This window comes from Panulirus ornatus, chromosome 41 (genome assembly GCF_036320965.1).
Source record: "Panulirus ornatus isolate Po-2019 chromosome 41, ASM3632096v1, whole genome shotgun sequence".
Lineage (NCBI taxonomy): Eukaryota > Metazoa > Arthropoda > Malacostraca > Decapoda > Palinuridae > Panulirus > Panulirus ornatus.
In genome coordinates, this window is record NC_092264.1 from 6,046,891 (window position 1) to 6,070,068 (window position 23,178).

A 23,178-nucleotide genomic window follows, 5' to 3' on the forward strand; every position below is an offset into this window, starting at 1 on the left:
ATTCATCATCTGGTTAAACAGGAAGTAATGTTGCCAGTGAAGCAAGGCGGAGCCACACACACGACCCAGCTGATCGGGTGATGTGTGTGAAGGAAGGGCACGGGAACATCTGTCTGTTTGTGTTCATAGCAAATGAAGTTGCCCAACCCGATAAACGTGTGGTTAGATTCGTTGCACTTGACTGGGGTGTCTATTTCGAAAACCCAAGTGATCTGCCACAAAGATCTGTTAAGGAAAATGTACACAGTCCTACACACACACACACACACACACACACACACACACACACACAGTGTCTGGCCTATATATGCTGTGTAACATACACGTGTAGTGGCAGGGCTATGTCCTCCCCAACCTCGTTGAACATCATCGTTGTTTTATGGTTCCCAAGCGACCCTTCGTCTTCTACCTGTTACCTCGCTAATGGGTATGTGAGGCTAACGGGGATTTCTCTGACTGCCACGGGTTCATCTCCTGCTCTAAGCAGCCTCTAACGTGTCTTTAGGGACCAAAGGGTGTCGTAAAGAGCCCCAGGAGTTGTGTGAGGCAGTTAGAGAATAAGCGGACGGAGCCACAAAGCTACTGTATGAAAAGCACCAGTGATGACAGAAGGCGTCATGTTGTTCACGCTGGACCTCTCACATGAACAGTTCATCTTTCAATGTGTGTGTGTGTGTGTGTGTGTGTGTGTGTGTGTGTGTGTGTGTGTGCGTGCCACAATCCATCAAAATAATAATCATCAGTGTCTCTAATCTTGCTGCATCACGGATTATAAGATTAATGGGACCCACTAAGGACAGACAGCAAGAGAATCAAACTTATATCAGACATAATGAGGAGGACGCATCTTATCCAACAACTCATTACGTTTCCTGCAATGTATCGTTTCATGATACTGCTGAAAAAAAAAAATCTTCATGACAACGAACTAAGAGAGAGTTAATGACTTCTAACCGATAGAAATGTCTTACGTGACAGATGATACTCGTAAACCTCGGCTATCAGTTCAAAAGCCACTACTCGCCTGTGTATGACAAGAAAGGATCGAATCAGTTTCCGAAGGGAATCCAATAACATGCCTTCCTCTACTGTATAAGAAATATAACCAGACACACCAGTAATCAGGTTCACACTCAGTTGTCTGTAGAAGCGCTAACTTTACCTAATCATTTATCATCTTAAGGGCCGAGTCCTTCGTAATGATAAAGTATGATTGGGCAATACTTATAAAACAACACTATACTGCATTAAGGAACACCTAGACCTATACACCTGGTACTTTACTAACGATAATCATCTAGCAAACTATATGGACGATCTTGTGTGTGTGTGGCACGCAGCTGTCACCATGTTCGGCAGACCGTGTGTCGCATTTCTGATTTGTCTAAGTTTCAGACTGAACTCTGATTACAACGGAGTTATAACACTTGTTGAGACCTTCACGTGCGCCTCTAGGCTGTCCGACCATCCCACACGCGCTCTGTCTCTGTCCACGATTGCGATGATGAACCCTCAGTTACTGAGCCAGACCAGACCACCTCCCTCCTGAGGCACCTCCACGGCAGCAACCCAAAAGACTGAGACCATTAAAAGTAACAATAAGATTCTGACGCATTATGACAAAAGATTCAAGTCGTGCAAACACGACATCTTATCTTTTAGGAAGACAGGATGAAACCTTTGTGCACTGAGGGGTAGCACTAGGGTGGCATGGGCTTAAGCTGGTGTTTATGGTAGTATTTAACGTAGCCCACAGTACCCTGGGTGGCGGGTTATAGGCTGGCGAGACTCCCAGGGCTGGTGATAAGGCCCGGTCGCCTGCCAACTGTACGATGCTGGTATAGCAGCGAGACAGAACCCCAACCCCAGCCCAATTCACCACCGTAATCCTACTTCATGAGCGATCTGGAACGAGATTTCAGGGGGTCACTTGGACGCTGGTTTATTCATACTCCCTCCAGTTCCGACACATATATCCTTTTAGTCAGTCTATCTTCAGTCATCTTCTCTACATGTTCAAACCACTGTAGTACATCCAAAATGTTTCAGCACACCCTGTTCTGCTCTGTTTATACTCAGCCTACCGCCACACCTCGCTCTTACACTCGTTCAGCCTCACTCAAACCACATATTCATCTCAAGCATTTCATTTCCAACATTGGCACCCTCTTCTTTTTCCTTTAACACCGTTTCATCAAACTGGATTCGTGTTATGTCCTTCAGATATCTCAAACAGTCACTTCGCAAATTTTCCAGGCGACAGTTCGTGCAGTACCTGATGATATGTGTCGAACTCAAATCCCTCCGAGCGGCATCAAGGCAGATGGGGTTAGCAGGCGCGGTAAATTTCACTCCCTGTGTGAGAGGAGCTGCCACCTGGATTTCCACAAAGTTATCAGACCAGTTGTGTCAGATAATCACAAGCCACATTTCCATTAGACTGTGAAGGTTCAGGAGACGGGTGTTGTGAGAACTGTGGCAGGCAGATGGCACTGCACCTCCTCCTAACATGTTGATATTATCGCATTCCAAAAGTGAACCTAACATGTGCCTATCTATTTTTGACTCTGTAATGTGTATATGCATGTATGCGCGAATAAATGTATATGTATGGCTGTATATTTGCATGTATGAACGAGTAATATGTGTGTGTGTGTGTGTGTGTGTGTGTGTGTGTGTGTGTGTGTGGTAAAACCTCCAGTACAGGTTCAGAAGACCTAAACCTATCCTTCCTTATAGCTGACAGATAAGATTAAACACCATATCTGTGCAGAGAAATGATGAAAACCGCTCACCAAGAAACTAATATGAACAAAAGAGAAGCTATTATGACCAAAATTTTAGCGGAAGTTTTGGTGCAACCATGAATTTCGATCCGTTCCACTACATCATTCATCAAGAGAGAAAGAAGAGAAAGAGAGAGATAAGTTAGAACAGTACGCACAACATGATGTTCTCGGTCGTACACACAACTGTCATGAACTTTGATGCTACAGCTCAAAGAGTTTTGGAGACAACATCCTGGACAAGTCATTAACTTGTTAAGAATGACTGACTGTTAGTCTCTTAACTTTGTTAAGTTAGCAATCTAAATGTTAGAATGAAAAAGAAAATACATTATTGTATTCGGAAGCAATACACACACACACACACACACACACACGACGACTGGATAGCATGGATACCTACAGCATTAATCTCTTGAGGCAGAGGCCAGGGTATCCCTGCCTCTCCTTTGGCCGTAACACATTACCAGGCGACACACAAGACGGCGGAGGAGCAGAAGGTCCTCTGATTAGGTTATTGAGCCAGGAGGAGTTTCCTATTTCCCTGCCAGACGATACAAAACCAACTCTATTATGCATTTTCCTCCTAGATAATACAGGACCCACTCTATTATACATTACCATCCCAGATAATACAAGACCAACTCTATTATGCATTTTCCTCCTAGATAATACAGGACCCACTCTATTATACATTACCATCCCAGATAATACAAAACCAACTCTATTATGCATTTTCCTCCTAGATAATACAGGACCCACTCTATTATACATTACCATCCCAGATAATACAAGACCAACTCTATTATAAATCATTCCATATGAAGCAAGACGAATTCTAATATACATATTTCCTAAAAGATTTTGATGTCAGTGAGAATCATATGTAAAATAACAATACCTTGCGTCGCCGAACCTGTCCGTCTTGAGAATATCAATGCAAACTTGGGCAACACTAGAATTACGTTCAAGTGAACACGGAAAATCGTGTTCACTGTAACATGTGACACCATTTCTTGTTCAAGAAGGCCAACAACTTCTGGAACCTTCCATAATAACTGAAAGCAATTATGTAAATTGTTGGAAACTGTATACCAAAGTTACCGACGGTATTTCTAAAATGAGAAGAAATAAGGTGTTATGACATCTGCATATCTTGTTTTCATAAACATTAGATCAGAATCAGTTAAATGAGTTCTAAATGTTATACGTAATGAAACAATATGGTATTTAGATGTGTGTTTTTTTTGAACTCGGATCTCTCACTTTCCCCAAGTCTCATTTACACAGTAACTGTTATCGTCAAGGGACAGAAATGCACAAGTTGACTACAATATCTCAATCACTTGAAACCCAGATGTACCATTACTGTACGCTTTGCATTTCCTCTTGGGGGAAATCATCTTACCCAGCCTAGAAATCCAGCTGAAAGACAAAATATATTTCCCACGGAGAATCTGGTCTATATTTCCAATGCACGTGATGACAAACGAAAAGACAAAACCAATGGTACCAATAATGAACGTTCGTACATCAATACACCAATCTTCACAAAACCAAAACTCGAATTTTTCCCCCCCAAGTGCTAAAATGTTACATTAAGAGGCGTGAATAACGGTCCAAATGTACGAACCAAGCCGCTATCACACTGGTGTTGATGCCATGGTGGAGGGGAGTGACGGAGGGGGGTCATGGTGGGTGATGTGAGGCAGGGGAAGTCTGGCCAGCTGAGGGGAGAGGCAGGAAAGGCGGGTGGGTGGGTGGTGCAGGGAGAGAGGCTCCACCCTCTCTCTACACTCTGCCCCTGATAACAGACATGGGAACACGTCCCTCGCCATCCATCTTTCCCGTCGTTTCTCCCGCTTCCACTTCCACCTCAAGCGTTCCTTCTATGTTGATTAGGTGGACGACAACACCCACCTTGTTTCCACCGTCCTCGTCCACCTCGATCCACGACACTCCACCGTGCACTGCCCACCTCTCCTTACAGCTGTTGTCTCCCACGTACTGTGCACCGCCCACCTGTCCATAGACTTATGGCCCACCGTGCACTGCCCACCCCTGGTGTTGATGGTTCAGCATTCACGGGCAGCTGGCCCCACCTCCCGCCCAGCCAAAGACATCTCCCGCGTTAGTCCAAACACGATGGGAAAGTGACAGTCTTCCCCCTGGTGGCGTGAGAAACTTGTAATAACAGTTATGGTCGGGAAACACCAGTTTAAACAGAGTTAAGGCTCTTTAATGTCGTCTCCAGGAGGAAACTGGTCCTAAAACGAGCAAGCATAAACACACTTTTAATTGTCATGGAGCACCAGACGGTCCGTGAGCTCGTCTGACAAGTCCTCCTGGATAAACAAATGTAACTTTCGTGATGGTGTGGTAGTTAGGGAGGTGGTGATGGTGCTTGATAAAGGTGTGGTAGTTAGAAAGGTGGTAGTGGTGCCCGATGAAGGTGTGGTAGTTAGAAAGGTGGTGATGGTGCCCGATGAAGGTGTGGTAGTTAGAAAGGTGGTGATGGTGCCCGATGAAGGTGTGGTAGTTAGAAAGGTGGTAGTGGTGCCCGATGAAGGTGTGGTAGTTAGAAAGGTGGTGATGGTGCTTGATGAAGGTGTGGTAGTTAGGAAGGTGGTGATGGTGCCCGATGAAGGTGTGGTAGTTAGGAAGGTGGTGATGGTGTTTGATAAAGGTGTGGTATTTAGGAAGGTGGTAATGGTGCTTGATGAAGGTGTGGTAGTTAGGAAGGTGGTGATGGTGCCCGATGAAGGTGTGGTAGTTAGGAAGGTGGTGATGGTGCCCGATGAAGGTGTGGTAGTTAGGAAGGTGGTAGTGGTGTGTGGCGGCGCCTGCTCAGTGGTTACCCCAGGCTGTGTGGTACCAACGGATACACGTGTCTATACACACATGCTCTGTTTGTAAACAGAAACAAACACGTGCGCTACACGTGCCCACTATTTACAATTTACAGTTCCATGTATTACATCAATGATCATAACTCATGTAGCGTGTATACTTACATAACAAACACATAAGATGTACATATGAATACATATCTATTTACGTATAATTACCTATGGATCAATATCTATGAGAGAGTCCTGGCGTTACCCAGCACTACTTTCTCGGGGTTCCTACAACCCAAGGATGCGATATTTCCAGTAGCAAGGATATATGGACTCCTCTGGAGTGAAAGATTCTCTGACGAGACTGTATTTCCAGGGATAAAAGTCTCGCCAAAGAACTCACTCGAGAGGAATCTACATTTCCCCGCTACTAGAAGTAGCGCAGCCTTGGGCACATACACATACACTTCCATTTACACACGAATAAACACGAGGTCAAAATATTATTCGGAATTTCACACTAAACCCGCGGCCCCCACCACCAACATAACAACACTGGGGGACCTAACGAAGCTATAAAGGGAGAGGCATGCAAGAGAAAGACCGGGAGTTGGAAAGCAGTTTAGCGGTAATGAGAAGTTATACCCCAAGGAATTGGGAGGAATGGGAAGCATACCAGATAACAAGGCTCAAAGATGTCCTGGACAAAATGGGAAGGATGCACTGCTGGAACGATCTTGGCAGGAGAAATGAACGATCAGGGTGTGATGTTGGTCAGGGGGAATGGTTGGTGAGGGTGGGACCTGGGTCAGGGGAATGGTTGGTGAGGGTGGGACATGGGTCAGGGGAATGGTTGGTGAGGGTGAGACCTGGGTCAGGGGAATGGTTGGTGAGGGTAGGACATGGGTCAGGGGAATGGTTGGTGAGGGTGGGACCTGGGTCAGGGGAATGGTTGGTGAGGGTGGGACCTGGGTCAGGGGAATGGTTGGTGAGGGTGGGACCTGGGTCAGGGGAATGGTTGGTGAGGGTAGGACCTGGGTCAGGGGAATGGTTGGTGAGGGTGGGACCTGGGTCAGGGGAATGGTTGGTGAGGGTGGGACCTGGGTCAGGGGAATGGTTGGTGAGGGTGGGACCTGGGTCAGGGGAATGGTTGGTGAGGGTGAGACCTGGGTCAGGGGAATGGTTGGTGAGGGTAGGACATGGGTCAGGGGAATGGTTGGTGAGGGTGGGACCTGGGTCAGGGGAATGGTTGGTGAGGGTGGGACCTGGGTCAGGGGAATTGTTGGTGAGGGTGGGACCTGGGTCAGGGGAATTGTTGGTGAGGGTAGGACCTGGGTCAGGGGGAATGGTTGGTGAGGGTAGGACATGGGTCAGGGGAATGGTTGGTGAGGGTGGGACCTGGGTCAGGGGAATGGTTGGTGAGGGTAGGACATGGGTCAGGGGAATGGTTGGTGAGGGTGGGACCTGGGTCAGGGGAATGGTTGGTGAGGGTAGGACATGGGTCAGGGGAATGGTTGGTGAGGGTGGGACCTGGGTCAGGGGAATGGTTGGTGAGGGTGGGACATGGGTCAGGGGAATGGTTGGTGAGGGTAGGACATGGGTCAGGGGAATGGTTGGTGAGGGTGGGACCTGGGTCAGGGGAATGGTTGGTGAGGGTGGGACCTGGGTCAGGGGAATGGTTGGTGAGGGTGGGACCTGGGTCAGGGGAATTGTTGGTGAGGGTGGGACCTGGGTCAGGGGAATGGTTGGTGAGGGTAGGACCTGGGTCAGGGGAATGGTTGGTGAGGGTAGGACCTGGGTCAGGGGGAATGGTTGGAGGGTACGACGAATCTTCAGTGGTGGCCTGCCCACCCTGCCAGCGGCTGCACCACAAAGTACACATAAGGTTCAGGGTTGGGCCTCAGTGACACGAGCACATTACAAATGACAACGTGAGGACAGTGTTAACAAGGACTGGGTTGAACTGGATGAATTATTCAGCAGTTCACATGGTAGGGGGGAACACTGCTAACAAAAACTGAACAACAATAACTGGATTATTCTATTAAGATGTATAACAAGTGAACTAAGCCAGGATTACTTACTATTCGTCTAGGGTCGGTGATCCACATGGCTCATGATGTGAGGGCTGGATAATGGGAAGGGAGGATGATGGGAGGGCCAGACGACGGAAGGGCTGGATGAAGTGGGTGAGAGCATGAAACTGAGGAGGAACGACTTGATATATAAGGCTCATCGTACGCGAGGGCTGATGGTGTCCCTCTACACCACCGAGTTTCTCACATAAAGAAGGATCGAAAAGCTCTTTCACGTCTCAAGCATATGAAAAGCCAATATCAACCGTGTAGCAAAATTCTTTAGCTGGAGGTTCCTATCATGGGAGACTCAGGAGATAAGGAAAAGAACTTGACCGACATCGATATCCAAGACTCGTGTCTTCAAAATAATTTCTTTTTATTGTTGAGACGGTACGGGCCACTAAGGCCCTAATCAAGGTCATCTCATTAACGCTATATATATATATATATATATATATATATATATATATATATATATAGTTACACAGCCTCAAGCTAAGAGCAAGGACAAGATAGGATCCGCAGAAGCGAGCTCTTCGCTGAAACGACCATATGGTCAGGTGACGACGACACAGGCTCGCCCGAGGTGACATTTCACTCGTGGTGTAACCTGAAGCAGGCGGAGCTCGGTAACACCTCTCTCTGAGAGACAGATGGAGAAAGAAACCGAGAGAATTTCAGTACTATTTAAGAAAAAATGGATATATTAGTAAAACTGATAAAGATCCAGAATACATAGAAAAGTTATCCTTTGTCCAAATGGATGAAAGAGACGTGACTTTCACAATTTCGTTCACAGTTTTGTATGAAAGTTTCATATTTCATGTTCGTCGTAAATGTTCCCGGGAGGATGACCCCAGAGTCTAGACGCCAGGGAAGTTGGTCGCCCCCAGGAACTAGTGCCAAGGAGAAGGCCTTAGATAAAGCAAGATTATTCCACCAGAACTGATGAAATCTTGAGAGGAATTCGGCATCTCTCTCACCTCTGATGATCATCCTGGATCACGCGGCTGTGTTCAAGATGTCTGCAAGACGAGACTCCTAGAACCTTGGTTCCCTGGATCCCAGACACGAGGTGTGTGGGGGGATCTGCAGCCCTGATCCACTCCCCTCGCCCCCTTGCTCGTGCTGTAGCAGCGGATGGCAGATGGAGACTCACTATTTTCATCATCACAGCAACTTACGAGCCCACGTGACGATGAACATCTGACGTTATCGAACATAAAGAAATGCCATGGCTGCCCTCCGATAGTAAGATCGCAGTAGACACCATCTTCCCCAGGAACCACGACGACCTACGACTGACGAAACTACGAGGGAAAAAAAATGAACATTGTTCCAGCCTGTCGTAGAAGCCAAGGCGGGCCATTGCAGATGCAGACTCACACTCGCCAGACACGTTCCTCTACTCCTCGACATTTCCTGCACACGGGGCGTCGTTACTCCTGAATGTGCTAGCTTCATGTAGTTGAATCACGCCACCTGCCTGAAATCCCACCTTGGCTCCCAGGTATTATGATTTGCTTCAGCTTCTACCGTAACCTTACACCTCGCGGCCGTGCAGCATGGTTGATTTGTGCCGATAACCCAGGCAAGTTTATTGTGCCTCCCCCCCGTGCTCATCCTATGAACATGGGGTGCACGATAAATTTGCCGGGGTTACCCGTACATATCAGTCGTGATGCACAGGTGTTCCTGGACCAGCGGTTAGAATCTCAAAAGTGACGGAGAGAATTCCAGAGGAAAGATAAAAACGACGACGGTAGTGTGGAGTGTTGGTGGGTGGAGCGGAGGGCTAGACAGTGTTGATGTGGTCTTGATCCAAGTAGTGACACAGCTGATGGTGGGGTTGCAAGCTCTTGTGAAGAAAACAACGATTCTTCCCAGGTTGAAGTACAGAACTAAGGGCTAGATCATCACGCCTTGTTTAGTAACAAATACAATCATTAACTTGGAAGTGCCACACTGATAACTTGTGATTATCACACATATTGTACGCAAATTGATGTATCTTTTTTATTCTGATCAAACAATATTTTTATGACACGAGAACAAAATGGTCATATGTTTTATACATTCACTGCTTTCACACACACCAATGGTCATTTACAAAAAGGTCACTCCACACACAATACTAGAAAGGCATCATTCATACATCACAACGACACGATTTCGACTACTTTAGAGTAGTGAAGGAAAGCTATGGGACCCCCAGGCTGGTACCTGCGTGCATTGGGCAAGGATTCACTGGGATCTTCACCTGGTGAATTACTGCCATCATCATCATTCGAAGTAGGTCTTTCATCTTCTGTCTCCCCGTCTCCCAGTCTGAGCTATAACGCAACGTCTCACGCACTGTGTCGATATCATACCCAAGAATTCAATAAGCAAAGTAACTACACAGCTAACGCTCATTTCTTCCTCTTTTACACACACACACACACACACACACACACACACACGCACACATACATACATGTGTCCTGCGTGGGCTCAGCTTACACTGATTCGATCTCAAATGGTGTATTTCTTCACCTCAAAACATTGTTTCGCACCGAGATTATTTTTTCTTCTTAATCGTTCCCAGGTCAAGTGGTCCGCCTGATGTTCAAGTCTCACCATGGGTGTAGTCTTCCTCGGCCATGAACTCTGTTCACAAACTTGGTGCAAGTTATCATGTTTGTTCACCCACGCACTGTACTCTGCTCAGAAAATGGCACCCCGGACACGTCCTTCCAGTACTACAACGCAGAGAAATGATAAAAAAAGAGTTTAATGTGAGTTCAAAGTAGGTTTGGGAAGTGTGCTCCTTCGTCTGGCCGCGTTTACAACCAAACCTAAGTCAAGTATGTGTCTGGTCAAGAGGGAGGTCGACAAGATTAAGGCGCGCTGACTCCATCATTCTCCAAAAGTTGCCAAGATAACGTCCATAAGGAGAAAGCTGACGTTAAGAACAGGTTGGACTTATGGCTGGAAGACAAGAACAAACAACGTATAGGATGAATCAGCTCTGTCGACATCTGGGCGGAAGTTCTGAAGCTGTTCAGGTACCGGCACGAACCAGAGTGGGACCCGTCTAATCCCAAGCCTTCTCCTCCGCCAAGCTAGGGATCCTCTGCACCAACGACGAAAAACACCAGAGGTAAAACAAGAGAGTATCTATTATACCTAAGCACTTCCCTGGACCATTTATATCATCTATACGTAAACTTCACAGATGTAATGGACCTACAAAAGGAAGGGAACTTGAAACAAAAATGTATATTTATGATACACGAGTGAAATAGTATACATACACTGACATGTATTATTTTCATGATAGCATTTTCATCGAGAGAATCACCACGACTTTGGCGCAATGAAGATCCAGACGAACATTACTCACAAGACGTCACTCATCAGGAAAGTTCATGTTGGTAAATCCCAACCACATTCAGCGGTTCCCCTTGCGACCTGCTTATCCTTCTTAACCCGGACGACAGCTGCTTCCGCCCATTTCCCAAGCCCCCTCGCCCACCCTTGCCACACCCCTCTCTGCCTCCTAAACCAACCCTGCCCCTGCCCGACTCCCACATCAACACTACCCACATCAACACCTCTCGAAATCCACCAAACCGTCTTGTTCAAATACCAACCACGCACGTCGGCTGCCACATTCACCAACAGATCTTTCACCCTCATCTGTGCACTACCCATACCACGTCCCAACCTCACCCATACCCCATCCCACCCTCATCCACATCTTATTTCACCCCCACTTACACCCTGTTCCATCCACATCCATGTCCCACTCCACCCTCATCCATGCATCAACCCACACTGCTTCGCTCACGTCTCTCCTCCATCCCTCACTATCCTTCACAATTCCTTATCTTCAATCTGTCCTCTGGTCCCTACCCCACCAGCTACCCCATCCACCCACGTCCCCAACAACCCAGTTTCCAGTTCTTGCCCCTCCTTACCAAATCGGCTTCCTGGTCCTTTCCCACAGCCACCGTTCGTCTCGGACTTCCATCCATTCACGTCACTAAAGTATCCTGTCCCACCCCCGTTCATCTTTTTCCCGTCCACGGCTTCCACCCCGCCCACCCTGTCTCCACTTTGGCCCAGGTCACGCCCTTACAGCTCGTCCCGTCCTCGCTTCCTGTCCATCTACACCTCTACCCCGTCTCAAAGCATCCACCCTATCTCCAACCCGTCTCCACCTCCACCCCAGCTCTGCTCCGTCTCCACCTCCACTCCAACTCTGACCCGTTTCCACCTCCGTCCCGTCCCCAGTCTGCGCCCTCCACACCCAGTCTTGCCAGTCTCCGCGCCAGTAACCCTTCTCGACCGTCGCCATCCCCATTTTCCCCTTCAGTGCCAGCGGCGGATCTTTCCAAGATGTTCAACCCTTTATAGTTTTTGTGCGTCTTGCCTCCCACTAGACCGAATTTACGTAACTGAATTTTCTACGTTCCCCTCTACCATTTAAATACACAAAAAAACTTTCTCTTGCCTCCAGAACTTAACTTATTAAGTTAATTTTTATCTATCAAGGGATCCAAGGAGTTCTGGGTACATGACTTTATGATGCAACATCAAAAGCATCCATTTCTCAGTAGGCGTAGCGCCACCACACAGACACCTGTCGTTTCTCACGTCAATTATTTTCTCCTCTCTATCAACCCCTAATAACCAGCTCCCCAACCCCACCATCCATCTCTCCCTCCATATCCACATCCACATAACCACCTCCCCGACCAAGCGCCCCACTCCCGCCACCCACTTCCCCCGACCAAGCTCCATGTTCCACATGCTCCAGTTGTCATCTTCCTCAGCGTCCTCAGAGCCTCACACCGTAAAACCCTGTCATCCAACATTACACATCCTGTCATTTCGTCTCCTGAGGCTCCCTCTATTACCGTCCGCCTCTGTGCACGAATAGTCCTTACACTTCGTGTTTCTCTCCCACGTAAGGCCATTCTGTCTAACTCTACCTCTTCTTCTCTCTCTCTCCTTCCTCCATTCCCTCTTCTCCCACACCACTTCCTTTTCTCTTCCCTTCGTGCACCTCCATCTCCTCCCGTCCTCCTCTCGCACAAGACGCCAGGCTCGAGCACCACGTTGTGTCAGCCGTGATAAGGACGGAGGATGCAATCCTTGTCAGTCTTCCACCGGACACACATTCATCCTTGGTGGGGTCGATTCGCATTTCATTCCACCTTTCCTTCTCTTTTTCCCTTGTCTTCATCTGTTCCTCCTGCCAACTTTAATCTTTCTTTAGCTAATGAAAAAACAGACACCACCTCATTACAGCCAAGTGTCCTGCCAAGTCTGGTCGTACTGTTTTCTGTGGCACGGAAGAAAATATGAAGAACAATATATTCTTTTTTCCTTTCTTTATCTGTCACAATCCGCTTACACCCGGACTGATCTACGTGAGCCAGACCCATATACGTAAACACAGTAGAATTATGTTTTGTATCATTTCAGTAACAGAGATTCTGTTCTTATATTTAGCTCTTCGAGTATACTCAGGTCAAATTTCATTTCCAGCGACAGAACTCTACGCACGTTAATACCATCACTGCACAACAAGGAAGGAGACGGAGACACCTCAATACGCTCACAATTTTCAGCACTCTTGGCTCTCTTTTCATCTTCTGTCAAGAGGTCTTCTCTTTCAACACAACTTTTATATCTTGTGTGGTGCTCATTCATTCTCTGATTTCTACATCCTTCCTTGTTGCTACTATCTACTTTTACTTCCAATTATCACTTACTCTTATTCATCATTTATGGTATATTTTCAAATCATATCGTTGTACCTTTTTTCTCAATTCGTTCCTGTTTCTTGGTTAGTATTTCTTTGGTGATATTCTCATGTTTATTGCAATCTACATTTATTGTCTCTTTATTTGCTTTACTTTTTAATTCTATATCTGTATTTTGCCTCTTTTCTTTCTCTCTATTATCCATATTTTCACTAGCCTAGCAGGGTTTATCAGATATTTCCCTCTTCCCTATGCTACGGTCTTCGTCATATCGATTTTTCCGATATTTTGTTCATCTTCCTCCATATTGTCATATCTTTCCCATTTGGCGCTTCACTTTTCACATAAATATTTTTCCATCGTTCCATTCCTTTATTCCTTTTTCATTTTCCACTGTGACGCTCTACCCCTTTCATTCCCTCCTTTGTAGATCTTCAGCTACATTCAGTGATCCACTACAAACACCATTCCCAATATATACATGCCAGTACCGACGATGGAGCTGGGCAGATCTGTGCTGCCAGGCGTACGATACCCTCATGCCGGCCCGTATATCATGTATACCCCCAATGCGGGACTTTTCAAAAAATAAAAAGAGTACATATATCCTTTTATATTTTCCAAACCACATGAAATATTCATTGTTGTGTTCTGTAACACACAATGCATGGTAGAAGATCTGTACTCAAGTTTGTGACGAGGCTCAAAAATGATCATTTTTTCAGACGATTCTAGGCCGTCGTCTGTGCCAGCCGCACGATACACCCCCTCACCATATGAAATAATATGTATGCACTCAATTACTACACCGATGTTACAGGTTCCGTACACTCAAACGAATGTGTAATTTCTCAACATAACAATGCTATTCCTCCACTTGCAAATAAGTTCGGTAATTACCATAAATGTATACTCGCCCGAAAAAAAGTACTGGCCCCCAGGCCTTTAAGTTTCTGATCATCTCCAACCAGCAAACCGAAACTGAAGCTCGATTTCGCTGCCCCATGACTCCGGCCAGATCAGTGAGGCAACGATCAATATTACCGCTACAATGGTTGTTCTCCACGACGGCCGTGATGATCAGTGAAGCAACGATCAACATCACTACAATGATCAGTGAGGCAACGATCAACATCACTACAAAATGATCAGTGAGGCAACGATCAACATCACTACAATGATCAGTGAGGCAACGATCAACATCACTACAATAGCTCTGCACTACGGCCTTGATGACCAGAAAGTTTGGTTCACAATCATCCTTCTTACCTTCGCTCTGCGCCTCTGTCTTGCCCCAGGCCTCCCTCCCGTCCCGTCCATCTTCGGCTTGATCGATCTGGAAAATCAACACATTATGACTTTAATATGGAGACACGTCAGTCATAATGAGTGAAGTCAACATCTTGTTTTTTTTTGTAACTCGGTTTCCATATTATAGTTAACACCAATTTGTGTCAATAAGTCAGAAACTTACAACAGTCCTGACCAAATTAGCGCATACGATATTCATTCTGTGGAAAATACTGAACAAACAAACGCCTAATTGGTACATGATGCAGCTGGGAACACTGTGCATGATTTATCAATATATCCAAGCAGGACCCTTCCAGAGAGAGAGAGAGAGAGAGAGAGAGAGAGAGAGAGAGAGAGAGAGAGAGAGAGAGAGAGTTGAATGAGTTTATTTGGCAAAACAAACATGCTGTTTAGATATAAACGTTTCACCGAGGATATCACAGAGAGATAGAGATAGATAGATAGATAGATAGATAGAGAGAGAGAGAGAGAGAGAGAGAGAGAGAGAGAGAGAGAGAGAGAGAGAGAGAGAGAGAGAGAGAGACTAACAGATTAGCCGGTTACAAATGACTGTTTTGAAAATGTCCACATCACAAACAACACCGAGGCTTTACAGAGAAAATATCTTTATTAAAGACTGAAATTCATTTCGTATGGTTCACCTGTAACTGACAGTATTATTGAGCTGTAAAATCTCAAAGAAACACAAGACTGTAATGGTGCAACGTCCTTTACCGTCCCCCATAACACAGGTTACCTAGATAACAAGAGACGTGACCGGGTCAGTCACCTCGAGCGGACCATGTCCGTGTCCCGCAGAGCAACACCCGGTAGTCAGACTCCATAGAAAGAAGGACTGCTCGTGTGTCCCGCTGATCAATACACTCACGTCACACCCTATCGGAGGGACTGACTGTCCCGTGTCCTGCTAGACGACATTCGCTAGTCAGGCTCCATAGGAAGGGACTGTCTACGTCCCGCTGGGTAACACACAGACGTTAGACTCCACAGGAAGGACCGTCCGTGTCCTGCTGGACAACACTTGGCCGTCGGACTTCAAAAGTTTTGTTTACGTCGTATCTCAGATAACAGATCTGCTTATTCGTCCCAGGACATCAGGGGTCTGACCCCCTTCTCGTTCATCATTTCTCCAGTAAATAATGGATTGTTTTTCCAGTTGTGTAACTATGATCCACCTACAAGGACTTTCCATTTAGACACGGTAACTTTTCTTCTTGTAGGTCAATTACCGCAAGTTTGTATACTCCTCTCTCAGACGCCATCATATCCATGTCTCAAGCTGTATTCTGTGAAAAATTCACCTACACCAGGCTCGTATAACGGTCCAGTAACTACATCCTTAACTATACGAGTGAGTGTACCTACACCAGGCTCGTATAACGGTCCAGTAACTACATCCTTAACTATACGAGTGAGTGTACCTACACCAGGCTCGTATAACGGTCCAGTGACTACATCCTTAACTATACGAGTGAGTGTACCAAGCCCACCGTGTGCCTGGGGTAAAGAAGGCATAGGGGCCTGCCTTTCCATCTGTTTGTCTTCCCAACTCATGACCACCTCCATACCTCATGAACACATGGTTTCACCACCTCCCAACATGAAGGATGACCTTACACCAACATACTATGGCTGCACTTTGCTTTCAGGTCAAAAGGTGAAAGGTCAAGGTTACTTCGGCGTGGGTGTGAATAAGCAATCTTGTAACCCATTATTGATAACCCCTGCATGACGGGAGTGACAATACATCTTTGGTATGCTGCAGCCGAGGCGTTTAGCATGTCACTGCTCGCCAAGGTTTCAGTGAGCCATTAGTAAACTGCTAATCCATTTAAACATGAACATGGAGCATGAATATTCTATGAGGTACATGGCTGAGCATACTATGAGGCACACGGCAGATTATTGCCTGAAATACGGGACCGAATGTTGCATGATACACACGGATGGATAATCTATGAGACACGGCTGCACAACCATGAGACAGACTGCAGCGTATTCAGATATGTTTGCCTGAGTATCAGCAGACACAATGGAAAACGCTGTTCCTAGTGAGACAGAAGTGGGTCATGGTGAGACAGAGGTGCGAGTCCTGATGAGACGGATGGGTCCTGGTGAAAAAGAAGTGGGTCCTGGTGAGACAGGAGGTGGGTCATAGTGAGACAGGTGTGAGTTCTGGCGAGACAAGAGATGGGGCCTGGTGAGACAGGTGTGGGTCCTGGTGCAACAGGTGTGGGTTCTGGTGAATCACAGACACACACACTGCTTGACATCGCCCACAGACACTGGCAAACATTCATTGAGAAAGACAGAAAACTCGATGACACAACCGCTTAAAATTTTTTGATAACCGGAGGTAATTTTCATGGCATGATTTCTTTTCTTTTTAATCTCCGAGATATGACAAAATATTCTACAACGCAGGTTGTCAAATACTCAAAACCAGCCGGAATATATCATGGACTGTAGATGGCCTAATACGAAATACATGACCGGCTATTCTTAAACTAAGAGCCGAATAGTGTACTGTAGAGAGACAAATAATCTTCAAGACAATCCTTCTATCCTATTAACAAAGGACGATAGGCTAAGTGTACACTAACCCCCTACAGCTATCATCTATGCCCTGAAATACAGAACGAGAAATAAACAGGCGCGTATACAGTAACAGGAGACTCCTACACACACACCTTAATTTGATTCGTTAAGAGAGACCGATGTTTCCAGGCAACGTTCACACCCATACATCCACACAGCTATCATCTATGCCCTCAAGTTAAATACAGGGTGAGAAATAAACAGGCGCGTATACAGTAACAGGAGACTCCAACACATAAACCTTAATTTGATTTGTTAAAACAGACCGATGTTTACAGACAACGTTCCCACCCATACATCCACCAAGCAGCAGCACCACATACGGTAAGCTCACCGACGGTAACGTACTAATATGGTCAGAACCTCGGGCACAGCTGCGCAGTCTGTGTATCTATAACTTGGCTCATATCACGTAAAACTCTAGCTCTTCCTTGGCTTCCATCTTCCCTGCGTACCTTCACCTACATTACTATTAACATCACTGATCTCCGTGGACCTCCGTGGTGTAGCGGTCAGCGTTGAGGACCGTAGCACATTCATGGGCCACCTGGGTCAACCCCGCATAGCTCCAAATCCTAGCCGTGTGGTACCTGGGCCACAGTCAAACCAGCCGTTCATCCTTCCCTACGAACTTGTCGATGATTAAGGTGTTCCGTTGCCCGTGCCGTCTCAGTAACCACAAATAAGACATTTATATGTCGTACATCTACACTGCCGTCCACACAACATATACTTCCTCTAACAACTTAATTCTTTATGCTGCCTTACTTCTACTGGATCATCACATCATCGGTCTCTTTCACTCCAGTTTCTTCGCCTGACTTTATATACGTACCTGTGGAAATCAACAGTTCATCATCATACACAAGAGGAGGAATAATCCTTTCATGATGCATAGGTTTCCGGCAAAACACATACATCATTTCTTCCCCTTCATGAAGGTTCTCAGTGCACCTCCATATCTCCCGTACATTATTCTCTTCCTCTCAGCTTCAGCTTCCCCGGTGTCATGCTCAGCAATCCTCGTTCACAGTTGCCTCAACTCTTTATCAACTTTTAAGCCCTCTCACCACTGAAACTTCCATTACGACGGCCCGTCTCTTACAAACAAGATATTCCCACTTTCATTTACAGTTAATTCGAACTATGTCCACCAGAGTGTCCATAATCTATACAACTTATCTATATGCCTAACTAACATAGCATCATCTGCAACCAGTAACTGAAGTAAGCTACACTCTGTTCCACTAGACCAGCTGCTTTCTTTTCCACCAGACCAGCTGCTCTCTGTTCCACCAGATCAGCTGCACTCCACAGTCTGCTCACTTTAACTCTCGCCTCACGTCCAGCCCCATCCATAAAAACACAAAGCCACCACGTTGACGTTACCCAACTTAGATATTCCTCCAAATTCATGTCGAACTCCTCACTCGTACCATCGACTCATTTCACACATAAGCTACTTCCGTCGTAAACGCTCTTTAACTGTATTCAACAAATTTCCGCCAACACCAGATTTAAAACTTCCTAGACCTTTTGTATTTATCACGTGCCTTTTTTGAAACTATCGACACCACTGGCACTTTCAAGGTACAATCCACCTACAGTAATTTTACTAATGGTTGCGGAAATTCCTTTTGCTTCTGCTGTAGAAAACAAACTCATTTTAATTTTCTCGAGGAAATGATTTTGTTATCTGTAGTTTACTTTGTTGCCTTGTTGATCACAGAACGTGGTGTACACACACATTAACCTTTAAATATCATTAACCTTTGTCCATAACGTTTGCTTATCAACACTAGACTTGGACTATGTGGAATGAAGTTTTAATCAATATGCTATTAACAAAATATCAAATAAACTACCACCACCTGACCCCGATAAAGTACATATATCATGAACACAATCCATCATATGACGAGATCAACCATGTTCCACCATCTCTGTACTTATACCACACACACACACACACACACACACACAAACATATGCGCACACAATATACTACAGAAACCACATGTCTACAAACTACAAGACAGATGAGATCATCATCAAGGCCATTGTACACAGAAATGTACGCCTGACAGACCAGGGACAACACATTGCCTTCATCATCTATCACAAGGCAATGAAAACAGCTCACCTTCTGCTTCGTAACAGACCCGACGTGACCAAGACGCCCCTCCAGGAGGACCATGTCATTTACCAGCACAACTGCAACAGGGAGGAGAGTGGACCTCACTCACACACTGGAATGACTCGGACCTGATTGGCGAGGCGCCTCACCTATCGCCTTGTAGTCAGCATGGATCCATCTACAACCATTACGCCACTCTACATAACTCCAGCCTGACACCACAAGACCTGGACGAGAACACCAAGATCATCATGGACACAGAACAAGGAGACCCTCGTCGTCTCTTGTTCCTGGAGGCAATTTACATCATCACAAAACAACCGACGATAAACGCCACATAAGCCTTACCAACCAAGCAGCCAATGAGCGATCAGCTTAGCCGATCAGCTCCGCCCATCTGTCTCCATCCGATCCATCAGAATCAAATATATATATATATATATATATATATATATATATATATATATATATATATATATATATATATATATATATATATATATATATATATATATCCAGAGTATCTAGCAATTTCCTGGGAACACGTAAGATCTTGAAGGGAAAGATCATCGGTTCATCAAAAGGAGCGAACACTGCTTGGTGCAACACGTACCTTAAGTGACGTAGATAACGTTCAGTGGGACACATGACAGAACAGCCCATACAACAGACGCACGACCACTGTATGCGCCAGACGCATGAACATTTCAAGTGAAAAAAGAATAAACATTCTATCTGACAGACGCATGAATATCTTATGTGACAGAAGCACGTATATTCCATGCGGCAAACATGGTCAACGCATGTAACAGACGTACGATCATTTCATGACAGACTTATGTTCACTGATTGTAACAGACGGACATACAGTATGCATGACGAGCGCATGAACATTCTCTGTCACATAAGCACAAGTATTCTGCGAGGGAGCAAAGATTAATCATACAGACGATCAGATTATTATACACAAACTGAAGTATACGTTGTGAGACTACGAAATGTTCTAGAACAGTTCCCCGTTATAATAAGAGGCACACGATTCGTTACTATGAGGAATATCTACGAATATCAAACGTGACAGAATATCAATATTCCACGAAAAAACGTTGAATGTGTTATGTGACAGAGCGGAAACTGCGTGGAACAGAACGACTGATTTTCTGCGTAAGATGTGTACAAATACTGTATATAATACACCAGGGTTAATACTGTACTGATCTAATAAGGGTCAAACGCAGCATGGGGTTACAAGTCACGATCATTAGATGACATACGAATCAAAAAGCTGAAGAAGATAAACAGTCAAATTTCAAGCTGAAATAAACAACAAAAATTTAATAAATGAACATTACCATCACACAAGAGACAGTGCAGACAGGCGCACACTCGGGCCCCACGGAGACAAGTGTGAAAAACAGGTGGCGGAGGAGGAGGAGGAGGATCCCGCGAAACGCATTAATAACTCATTTTTAGGAGGGGCCAAAATTTTCGGAGAAGAGCTGACACATTAAGACGGCCGGGCGAAAAGTTCGAGACCGACACATATTTTTCCGACCGTGGGGGAAGACTGGATGAAAACTGGCCACATTATGCCGCCCAGATAACACAAGGGTCGTGATGGATTCATATTTCAGGCCGCTGTTATTACCGCGGCGCGCCCCTCGTCCTAACTGCCAATTATCCCGCAACAAATAGTTGAGGGAGAGTTTATATAGCGGCGACCGTCCCGAAGACCGACCACAACAGGCAGTTACGTGTCTACAGCCGCTCGTTAGACCCAAAGAATATATGACATAAACTTTTATATGGCAGCTGGAGCATCAGGGTGATCGCTGCATACAGATGGCCGCTGTGGCGACGACATCAATAATGAACGAGAGGCAGTCGGGGCCCACTGAAGTAGACGCCCTGGATGGGTTATAGGAAGGTGTGACGCCTACTGTACACAGTTTACTGATCACGTCACCTCTGGTGTGACTTTGTTCCAAATTCCTAGACTTGTTCATTCCTCATCCTCTCTGCCACCACCGCCCACGGGGAAGGGCAGGGGTCCACAATACACGTTCACAGCTTTTTGTGATAAACGTGAAATTGAAGCGGCCGTGTCTGGGTGGGTGGCAGTGTGTGGCACGGCTCACGGGCTGTGCTGGTGACGGAGGGACCCTGGCCGTTGCTGCCCTATCCTCCATACCATCCAGAACAACCCGCCACAAGACGGTCACGCCAATACACATCGCCTGACGGGGTATACACCAGTGTTTGGGAGCGACCTGACGGGGTATACACCAATGTTTGGGAGCGACCTGACGGGGTATACACCAATGTTTGGGAGCGACCTGACGGGGTAGGTAGGTAGTTAGCGTGGTGAACACGGCCGTGGTAAAGACCAGCCAAGAACCTCCCTGTGGTAACGTAACACCCGCGTCCACGCCGGAGGGCAGCCATTTCCGCCACGGCTGTTAGGTCACGAGTGTGTGTGTGTGTGTGTGTGTGTGTGTGTGTGTGTGTGTGTGTGTGTGTGTGTGTGTGTTTTAGTTTATTAGTTTAATGACTATTTACCAGGCCACACGCTATGGGGGTACAGGCACTCACCAAACTTGAGGGGAACGCAACAACACGAACCTGGATTATTATGAGGCAAGTAACATGGGTGGGCTGAGCACGAGCTGAGTAAACCCTGTGATGAATACAGAGATACACACAGATCACATGCTGAGTCTTACCTAACCTACCTGGACAGCAGCGACTCACGACTCAAAAATACAGAAGTGAGTGAAGGCCTCGCGCATCCAAGAACATACACACAGGTCCATTACAATACAAGACAGGTCAGGGAACTGTAAACGAACAGGTACATTTGGTCCTGGGGATCGCCTGAACATACATGTATGGACACCAGTGTGAGGCACGAGTCAGAGCAACTCTGGACTGAGGGTGGGCAGGTGACACAGGCAAGAGACACCTGGGGCCTAAGGGGAGGGGTGAAGGATGATGAGAGGGGCAAGTGTAGGACAGTCTTCGAGGCTTACGATTAGTCATCAAGTAAATCAGAGCTTAAGACCCCCGGATAGATAGCAGGACGAGTGTGGCTGGGGAGGAGAGTGGGTGAAGCAGGATCACATTACACCAGGGTGTGTGGGGGTGCACCAGGGTGTATGGGGGTGCACCAGGGTGTGGGGTGTGGCAGCGGTGGTACCATGACGTGGTGAGGGAGGCGGCGGTGGTGGCAGAACACTCTCGTGAGTAATGGCTGGCGAAAAAGGATCACTTTGTACACACACACAGCCCGGCCACCCACCACCAGGTCCGTCCACGGGAGGCGGAAACAATGAACACAGTCTACTCAGACACACAGACGCATTACTCTAATTTGCCGTAACTTTTGTTATTAACTAACACACGCGACGCAACCGGAATCCACTTAATAACCCTACCCTCATTATCAGAAGGACGTAATTTATGGTCAGAAACTTGGTGCACGAACGTCATGAGTGTGTGTGTGTGTGTGTGTGTGTGTGTGTGTGTGTGTGTAACATCTATCACAGCAGGAAAGGTTTATGTACGTAATGTGAGGCCCGGGGGAGGGTCGCGGATCAGGGGTGGGTGGAGGGTTCCTCTCTAATGACTCAGGCAGCCAGAGGCACAAATTACGGGTTACCCTCATCAGAA

The 23,178-nt window shown here is 46.3% G+C and overlaps 1 protein-coding gene across 1 annotated transcript in view; it reads right to left on the reverse strand.

Moving 5' to 3' along the window:
* LOC139761640 (alkaline phosphatase-like) overlaps nucleotides 1–23,178 on the reverse strand; it is a 656,491-nt gene that overhangs the window by 529,210 nt on the left and 104,103 nt on the right. The window contains exon 4 of the mRNA XM_071685927.1: nucleotides 14,730–14,796. The gene's annotated coding sequence lies outside the window, so the exon portion shown is untranslated. The remainder of the gene's footprint in view (nucleotides 1–14,729; nucleotides 14,797–23,178) is intronic.